The following is a 10,304-nucleotide window of genomic DNA, read 5'->3' as shown; positions in this document are numbered from 1 at the left end:
GGACATACCCAATATTGGGGACTTCAGCGATACCCGTGCTAGGTGGACATTAGACGCTTTGTCGTCTGATAGCACGGGTATAGTAACTCTGAATGATGCCAAACTGATCTCCATAAAAAATCCAGACTTTTACCCAATCATGGAGAGGACATCACATGTTGACAACTTTCAGGAATTGGTAGAGAAAGATCTTCTTAAGCTGGCCAGCAGCTTGGATGGTGCCTGTCCATCTAATATCACTGCTGTAGAGCGATCAGCCCTGAGGAGTCTGCGTAATAATGACAAAATTGTCATCAGAGACGCGGACAAAGGGGGATCTGTGGTCGTTCTCGACAGTGATATGTACAGAAATGAGGCTCTAAGACAGCTGGGGGATAGTGATACTTATATGGTCTTAAAGACCGATCCCACTATGGATTTCCAGCAAAAATTATTGAGCCTTTTGTCTTGTGGTGAAAGTATGGGCATTCTTGATCATAAGATGATGGAATATTTGGGGGTAAAATCCCCTGTTGTGCCCATCTTTCACCACTTGCCTAAAATTCACAAGTCGAGCTCCCCTCCCGAGGGGAGGCCCATTGTGGCAGGCATCGGTTCATTGGGGGAACGTCTGGGTTGTTGGGTGGATTCTTTGTTACAGCCCTTAGTCAAACGGTTACCTGGATATGTAAAGGATACCAAGCACCTGTTAGCTAGTTTGGAGGCCTTTCAGTGGCAGGAAAAACACTCATGGATTACCATAGATGTTAAATCCTTGTATTCCTGCATTCCCCATAATTTGGCGTTACAGGCATTGGAGTTTCATCTCACCCGCTACTCAGACTACCCGGCTGACCTTTGCATGTTTATTCTGATGGCCGTAGAGTACCTCCTGGCCCACAACTATTTCATGTTTGACGGCAGGTTCTTCCTCCAGAGGCGGGGTGCCTCTATGGGTGCTAAATTCTCACCGTCCCTTGCCAATCTCTACATGGGATGGTGGGAGGAGCGCTTCATATTCGGAGGAACCTGCCGTCTCCTGGATGATGTTGTGTGGTACGGGAGGTACATAGACGATCTGCTACTCATTTGGAGCGGTGATACCTCGGAGGTTAAATCTCTGGTTAATTATTTCGGCAATAACAACCAGAACCTTGAGTTTACCTATTCTGCCAGCAAGGAATCTATTAGCTATCTAGATCTCACTCTGAGGGGGGATCCCAGTCGGGGTATCATTGTAACCTCCACCTACAGGAAACCATGTAGTGGCAATACTCTTTTGAGGGCAGACAGTTGCCATCCTGGGCATACCATACGTGGCATACCTGTGGGCGAGTTTATAAGAGCTAAGCGCAATTGTTCTGACCCATGCGAGTTAGAGCAAGAACTGGATATGGTAGAGGCTCGCCTCAAAGCAAGGGGATATCCAGGTTGGTGCATCAAGCGGGGTAGAGCTAGGGCAACTAGAAGGTCCAGGATGGACCTTGTAAATCCGTTAAAACCCCGACAACAGGAATCCTCCAAACCTATCTTTGTGACAATGTATTCATCTGAATACAAGAAAGTTGTTGAGATCATCACCAAGTATCTCCCAGTTCTGCAGGCAGATGGCGGTCTCATGCCAGTTTTGAAGGATGGTATTAGGTGTTCAAGCAGAAGGGCCCCAACCTTGGGACAGGTTTTGTCCCCCAGCCTATTCAATTCCAGGCCATTGGTCAAAAATTGGTTGTCGACTGTTGGTTCCCACAAATGTGGCATCTCGACTTGTAAATATTGTCGAGTACACAGTAAAACCAAGACTGCTGTCTCTCTCTCAGTGGGCCGTAGCTTTAATATTAAACAATTCATAAATTGCGGCTCTAAAAATGTAGTGTACCTCATTACTTGCGGGATATGTTCCCTGCAGTATGTGGGTTGCACTATTCGGCCCCTGAGAGAGAGAATAGCGGAACACTATCTGGGTGCAGGTTGGCACACTTCAAAAATTAGCAATGTGGCGAGACACTTTCGGGAGGTCCACGGGGGGAACATGACTGGCTTTTCCTTCTGTGGCATTGAGAGAGTTACTCCATCACATAGAGGTGGAGACCTGTATAAAAAATTATTGCGGAGGGAAGCCATGTGGATCTTTGAATTAAATACTAGAATCCCACATGGATTGAATGCTAGATGGGATCTTGCCACCATCACCTAAAATCCACCTTACTTATCTCCATGAGAAATTGTTCTGACTTTTTAAGAATTAGTCCCTTTACACTGACAATTGAGAACGCTGTACTTTGTGTTTTTATTTTTGCATTTTTTGCATTTTTATTCTTGTATATTTTGTATATGTGTTTTAATTTTGCATTTAAGCCTAAATTGACTCCTCCCTGGCCGGGCGGAGTCATGGGCGGGCATTCTACACACATATTCCTACATATATGTCTAGATGGTCATTTGTCTAATAGCTATGATTAAGGACGGTTAGTCCGAAACATGTCAGCTATGTGATGTGATGCCCTGGATGTTTTGGATATGTCCATCAATAAAGGATAACGTCACTGACAAGTGCGGACCGTTTTCTTTCTTAGTCTGGAGCATAACATAAATGACAATACAGTTCCCTAGTCTTGGGTGTGAGGTCCGTATTCACAACACCCTGGAACTAGTCTAGAGAATACACAGAAGATACACAGTATTCCTAGTCTGGGGTGTGAGGGCCTTGATCTCAACACCCTGGAACTAGTCTAGAGAATACACAGAAGATACACAGTATTCCTAGTCTGGGGTATGAGGGCCTTGATCTCAACACCCTGGAACTGGTCTAGAGAATACACAGAAGATACACAGTATTCCTAGTCTGGGGTGTGAGGGCCTTGATCTCAGCACCCTGGAACTGGTCTAGCAAATAATACCATACAATTAGTACATAAAGCTATCAAGAATCTGACTCAGTGTGGATTCCCAGCTCCAGCCGGTTCTGGCACACTGTCGGGTCTAACTAAGGTCTGAGTGCCTTCACGCAAGTGTTAGCAATGGCAGACAACCAGCAACTGACAAGCAGCAGAATATATAGTTGCTGGACTCTGCTGCCCCGCCCGAACCATTCAGCCAATCATGAGTCCTACAGGAGTCAGCTGACCTTCCTGATCAGCTGACACTTCCCCTGCTGGTATAAAGGTCCTGCATTCAGGCTCGCGCGTGCATAGCTCTTCATCTGTCTAGGTGCACTAACAGACCCAGCCACACCAAGCACATGCTTCTGCATGCAAACAGCCGCTTTGCTGTCAGGACATGCGGCAGCTTTTCCGTGTTCCACCACACCGCCAGACGCGTGCAAACCGCTGCGTAGGACGCGGAGTCAGCCGCCTAGCTCTCGGCACACGCGGCGGCTTTTCCGCGTTTCCTCACAGCTATGTACCGTTATTGGCTTCAACAGAGTGTTACCAGCTTCGGCCCTTGGAGGGTTAGTGTTAGGCTACGTTATAAGAGGTTTAGAGGATAGTGTTAGGCGTAGTTATTAGGCGTTAGGGTTACAGGGTAGTATTAGGTGTAGTTATTAGGCGTTAGGGTTGGAGCAGGGGTCCCCAAACTTTTTGAATCAAGGGCCAGGTCAATGTACTTCAGAGTGCTGGGGGGCAGTGATGTAAAGAAACCCAAAAAACTTTACATTGAACCTAGGTATTGTAGGCAGTGCCTATTAAGATGGGCAGCCCTCATGTCTCCCATTTATCCAGAGGTGATATTGTGCTACAAACACAGCATGTGTAGATAGTATGCTCCACAACAGGGCTTTCTGGCTTCCATGTGGAAGGGTGATGCCAGCACTGCTGTGCTATATGTTGGCCACCAATATTTAAAGATGCAGCAGGCAGCATCTATAAATAATACATTTTGTGTGTGGGGGACAGTGAAAAAGCCTCAGGGGCCGCATTCGGCCCACGGGCATTAGTTTGAGGACCACTGGGTTAGAGGATAGTGTTAAGCATAATTATTAGGTGTTCGGGTTCGAGAGTAGTGTTAGGCATAGTGATTAGGTGTTAGGGTTAGAGGGAAGTGTTAGGCATAGTTATTAGGTGTTAGGGTTAGAGAGTAGTGTTAGGCATAGTTATTAGGTGTTAGCGTTAGAGGGTAGTGTTAGGCATAGTTATTACTTATTAGGTGTTAGGGTTAGAGAGTAGTGTTAGGCATAGTGATCAGGTGTTAGGGTTAGAGGGTAGTGTTAGGCATAGTTATTAGGTGTTCGGGTTAGAGGGTAGTGTTAGGCATAGTTATTAGGTTTTAGGGTTAGAGAGTAGTGTTAGGCATAGTTATTAGGTGTTCGGGTTAGAGGGTAGTGTTAGGCATAGTTATTAGGTTTTAGGGTTAGAGAGTAGTGTTAGGCATAGTTATTAGGTGTTCGGGTTAGAGGGTAGTGTTAGGCATAGTTATTAGGTGTTAGGGTTAGAGAGTAGTGTTAGGCATAGTGATTAGGTGTTGGGGTTAGAGGGTAGTGTTAGGCATAGTTATTAGGTTTTAGGGTTAGAGAGTAGTGTTAGGCATAGTTATTAGGTGTTAGGGTTAGAGAGTAGTGTTAGGCATAGTGATTAGGTGTTGGGGTTAGAGGGTAGTGTTAGGCATAGTTATTAGGTGTTCGGGTTAGAGGGTAGTGTTAGGCATAGTTATTAGGTTTTAGGGTTAGAGAGTAGTGTTAGGCATAGTTATTAGGTGTTCGGGTTAGAGGGTAGTGTTAGGCATAGTTATTAGGTGTTAGGGTTAGAGAGTAGTGTTAGGCATAGTTGCTGGATAATACTATATACAAGATTCCTACTGGAGCAGCTTGGATTTGCATATTAGACTGGATGCACTTTGTGCTTGCCATTTATAGTGTGAACGCAGTTGATTTGCTGCATGTTGAACTTATCCTGCTTATTGTTCACAGCACCAGTTTTATTCACAGCAACAGGAACTTTATTTGCAGGCCTGCTTTACAAAGTGCACTTAGGGTTAAGGCAGGGAGCGTTACCTGGAGTGGTCTCTCTCCTCTGCCAGGGTTATTACATGCAGTTGGTGATTAGGACATGTTTCCTGGGTCTTTTTAACTTATGGGGATTTGCACTTTAGGGACTAACACTGCGTGTCTTTTTTAAGATTAATAATAAATTGGTTTATACTTTTGCAAACATGGGTTTTTCTATTCCTTTTCATTTGTTTATTGGTGTGCTATGCACACAATATGTGCTCTATTTTTGATAGCATAGTTATTAGGTGTTAGGGTTAGAGGGTAGTGTTAGGCATAGTTATTAGGTGTTAGGGTTAGAGGGTAGTGTTAGGTATAGTTATTAGGTGTTAAGGTTAGAGGGTAGTGTTAGGCATAGTTATTAGGTGTTAGGGTTAGAGGGTAGTGTTAGGCATACTTATTAGGTGTTAGAGTTAGAGGGTAGTGTTAGGCATAGTTATTAGGTGTTAGGGTTAGAGAGTAGTGTTAGGCATAGTTATTAGGTGTTAGGGTTAGAGAGTAGTGTTAGGCATACTTATTAGGTGTTAGAGTTAGAGGGTAGTGTTAGGCATAGATATTAGGTGTTAGGGTTAGAGGGTAGTGTTAGGCAAAGTTATTAGGTGTTAGGGTTAGAAGGTAGTGTTAGGCATAGTTATTAGGTGTTAGGGTTAGAGGGTAGTGTTAGGCATAGTTATTAGGTGTTAGGGTTAGAGGGTAGTGTTAGGCATAGTTATTAGGTGTTAGGGTTAGAGGGTAGTGTTAAGCATAGTTATTAGGTGTTAGGGTTGGAGAGTAGTGTTCGGCATAGTTATTAGGTGTTAGGGTTAGAGGGTAGTGTTAGGCATAGTTATTAGGTGTTAGGGTTAGAGGGTAGTGTTAGGCATAGTTATTAGGTATTAGGGTTAGAGGGTAGTGTTAGGCATAGTTATTAGTTGTTAGGGTTAGAGAGTAGTGTTAGGCATAGTTATTAGGTGTTAGGGTTAGAGGGTAGTGTTAGGCATAGTTATTAGGTGTTAGGGTTAGAGGGTAGTGTTAGGCATAGTTATTAGGTGTTAGGGTTAGAGAGTAGTGTTAGGCATAGTTATTAGGTGTTAGGGTTAGAGGGTAGTGTTAGGCATAGTTATTAGGTGTTAGGGTTAGAGGGTAGTGTTAGGCATAGTTATTAGGTGTTAGGGTTAGAGGGTAGTGTTAGGCATAGTTATTAGGTGTTAGGGTGAAAGAGAGTAGTGTTAGGCATAGTTATTAGGTGTTAGGGTTAGAGGGTAGTGTTAGGCATATGTATTAGATGTTAGGGTAGAGGGTAGTGTTAGGCATAGTTATTAGGTGTTGGGGTTAGAGGGTAGTGTTAGGCATAGTTATTAGGTGTTAGGGTTAGAGGGTAGTGTTAGGCATAGTTATTAGATGTTAGGGTAGAGGGTAGTGTTAGGCATAGTTATTAGGTGTTAGGGTTAGAGGGTAGTGTTAGGCATAGTTATTAGGTGTTCGGGTTAGAGAGTAGTGTTAGGCATAGTTATTAGGTGTTCGGGTTAGAGGATAGTGTTAAGCATAATTATTAGGTGTTCGGGTTCGAGAGTAGTGTTAGGCATAGTGATTAGGTGTTCGGGTTAGAGGGTAGTGTTAGGCATAGTTATTAGGTGTTAGGGTTAGAGAGTAGTGTTAGGCATAGTGATTAGGTGTTGGGGTTAGAGGGTAGTGTTAGGCATAGTTATTAGGTTTTAGGGTTAGAGAGTAGTGTTAGGCATAGTTATTAGGTGTTCGGGTTAGAGGGTAGTGTTAGGCATAGTTATTAGGTTTTAGGGTTAGAGAGTAGTGTTAGGCATAGTTATTAGGTGTTCGGGTTAGAGGGTAGTGTTAGGCATAGTTATTAGGTGTTAGGGTTAGAGAGTAGTGTTAGGCATAGTTGCTGGATAATACTATATACAAGATTCCTACTGGAGCAGCTTGGATTTGCATATTAGACTGGATGCACTTTGTGCTTGCCATTTATAGTGTGAACGCAGTTGATTTGCTGCATGTTGAACTTATCCTGCTTATTGTTCACAGCACCAGTTTTATTCACAGCAACAGGAACTTTATTTGCAGGCCTGCTTTACAAAGTGCACTTAGGGTTAAGGCAGGGAGCGTTACCTGGAGTGGTCTCTCTCCTCTGCCAGGGTTATTACATGCAGTTGGTGATTAGGACATGTTTCCTGGGTCTTTTTAACTTATGGGGATTTGCACTTTAGGGACTAACACTGCGTGTCTTTTTTAAGATTAATAATAAATTGGTTTATACTTTTGCAAACATGGGTTTTTCTATTCCTTTTCATTTGTTTATTGGTGTGCTATGCACACAATATGTGCTCTATTTTTGATAGCATAGTTATTAGGTGTTAGGGTTAGAGGGTAGTGTTAGGCATAGTTATTAGGTGTTAGGGTTAGAGGGTAGTGTTAGGTATAGTTATTAGGTGTTAAGGTTAGAGGGTAGTGTTAGGCATAGTTATTAGGTGTTAGGGTTAGAGGGTAGTGTTAGGCATAGTTATTAGGTGTTAGGGTTAGAGGGTAGTGTTAGGTATAGTTATTAGGTGTTAAGGTTAGAGGGTAGTGTTAGGCATAGTTATTAGGTGTTAGGGTTAGAGGGTAGTGTTAGGCATACTTATTAGGTGTTAGAGTTAGAGGGTAGTGTTAGGCATAGTTATTAGGTGTTAGGGTTAGAGGGTAGTGTTAAGCATAGTTATTAGGTGTTAGGGTTGGAGAGTAGTGTTCGGCATAGTTATTAGGTGTTAGGGTTAGAGGGTAGTGTTAGGCATAGTTATTAGGTGTTAGGGTTAGAGGGTAGTGTTAGGCATAGTTATTAGGTATTAGGGTTAGAGGGTAGTGTTAGGCATAGTTATTAGGTGTTAGGGTTAGAGAGTAGTGTTAGGCATAGTTATTAGGTGTTAGGGTTAGAGGGTAGTGTTAGGCATAGTTATTAGGTGTTAGGGTTAGAGGGTAGTGTTAGGCATAGTTATTAGGTGTTAGGGTTAGAGAGTAGTGTTAGGCATAGTTATTAGGTGTTAGGGTTAGAGGGTAGTGTTAGGCATAGTTATTAGGTGTTAGGGTTAGAGGGTAGTGTTAGGCATAGTTATTAGATGTTAGGGTTAGAGGGTAGTGTTAGGCATAGTTATTAGGTGTTAGGGTGAAAGAGAGTAGTGTTAGGCATAGTTATTAGGTGTTAGGGTTAGAGGGTAGTGTTAGGCATAGTTATTAGATGTTAGGGTAGAGGGTAGTGTTAGGCATAGTTATTAGGTGTTAGGGTTAGAGGGTAGTGTTAGGCATAGTTATTAGGTGTTAGGGTTAGAGAGTAGTGTTAGGCATAGTTATTAGGTGTTAGGGTTAGAGGGTAGTGTTAGGCATAGTTATTAGATGTTAGGGTTAGAGGGTAGTGTTAGGCATAGTTATTAGGTGTTAGGGTTAGAGAGTAGTGTTAGGCATAGTTATTAGGTGTTAGGGTTAGAGGGTAGTGTTAGGCATAGTTATTAGGTGTTAGGGTTAGAGAGTAGTGTTAGGCATAGTTATTAGGTGTTAGGGTTAGAGGGTAGTGTTAGGCATAGTTATTAGATGTTAGGGTTAGAGGGTAGTGTTAGGCATAGTTATTAGGTGTTAGGGTTACAGAGTAGTGTGTGGCACAGTTATTAGGTGTTAGGGTTAGAGGGTAGTGTTAGGCATAGTTATTAGGTGTTAGGGTTAGAGAGTAGTGTTAGGCATAGTTATTAGGTGTTAGGGTTAGAGGGTAGTGTTAGGCATAGTTATTAGGTGTTAGGGTTAGAGGGTAGTGTTAGGCATAGTTATTAGGTGTTAGGGTTAGAGGGTAGTGTTAGGCATAGTTATTAGGTGTTAGGGTTAGAGAGTAGCGTTAGGCATAGTTATTAGGTGTCAGGGTTAGAGGGTAGTGTTAGGCATAGTTATTAGGTGTTTTGGTTAGAGAGTAGTGTTAGGCATACTTATTAGGTGTTAGAGTTAGAGGGTAGTGTTAGGCATAGTTATTAGGTGTTAGGGTTAGAGGGTAGTGTTGGGCATAGTTCATAGGTGTTAGGGTTAGAGAGTAGTGTTAGGCATAGTTATTAGGTGTTAGGGTTAGAGGGTAGTGTTAGGCATAGTTATTAGGTGTTAGGGTTAGAGGGTAGTGTTAGGCATAGTTATTAGGTGTTAGGGTTAGAGGGTAGTGTTAGGTATAGTTATTAGGTGTTAGGGTGAAAGAGAGTAGTGTTAGGCATAGTTATTAGGTGTTAGGGTTAGAGGGTAGTGTTAGGCATAGTTAATAGATGTTAGGGTAGAGGGTAGTGTTAGGCATAGTTATTAGGTGTTGGGGTTAGAGGGTAGTGTTAGGCATAGTTATTAGGTGTTAGGGTTAGAAAGTAGTGTTAGGCATAGTTATTAGGTGTTAGGCTTAGAGGGTAGTGTTAGGCATAGTTATTAGGTGTTAGGGTTACAGAGTAGTGTGTGGCATAGTTATTAGGTGTTAGGGTTAGAGGGTAGTGTTAGGCATAGTTATTAGGTGTTAGGGTTAGAGGGTAGTGTTAGGCATAGTTATTAGGTGTTAGGGTTAGAGGGTAGTGTTAGGCATAGTTATTAGGTGTTAGGGTTAGAGGGTAGTGTTAGGCATAGTTATTAGGTGTTGGGGTTAGAGGGTAGTGTTAGGCATAGTTATTAGGTGGTAGGGTTAGAAGGTAGTGTTAGGCATAGTTATTAGGTGTTAGGGTTAGAGAGTAGTATTAGGCATACTTATTAGGTGTTAGAGTTAGAGGGTAGTGTTAGGCATAGTTATTAGGTGTTAGGGTTAGAGGGTAGTGTTAGGCATAGTTATTAGGTGTTAGGGTTAGAGGATAAATGTTAGAATGTAAACCATGGTGAGGAAAGATTTTAAAATGGGAAAACACGGACTAAATATTTTATAAATGACTATAAAAAATAACAAATGGTACTCATTATGTTATTTTCACTACAGTCCCTCTTTAACTACTTCATAACTGAGGGGTTTAACCCCTTGAGCACCAGAGCAATTTTCACCTTTCAGCGCTCCATTCATTCGTCTATAACTTTATTATTACTTATCGCAATGAAATTAACTATATCCTGTTTTTTTTTGCCACCAATTAGGCTTTCTTAAGGTTGGACATTATGCCAAGAATTATTTTATTCTAAATGTGTTTTAATGGGAAAATAGGAAAAAATGTGGGAAGAAAATCATTATTTTTCAGTTTTCAGCCATTATAGTTTTTAAATAATGCATGCTACTGTAATTAAAATCCATGAAATGTATTTGCCCATTTGTCCCGGTTATTACACCGTTTAAATTATGTCCCTATCACAATGTTTGGCGCCAATATTTTATTTGGAAATAAAG

This window comes from Hyperolius riggenbachi, chromosome 1 (genome assembly GCF_040937935.1).
Source record: "Hyperolius riggenbachi isolate aHypRig1 chromosome 1, aHypRig1.pri, whole genome shotgun sequence".
NCBI lineage: Eukaryota > Metazoa > Chordata > Amphibia > Anura > Hyperoliidae > Hyperolius > Hyperolius riggenbachi.
This window is presented reverse-complemented; position numbering follows the sequence as displayed.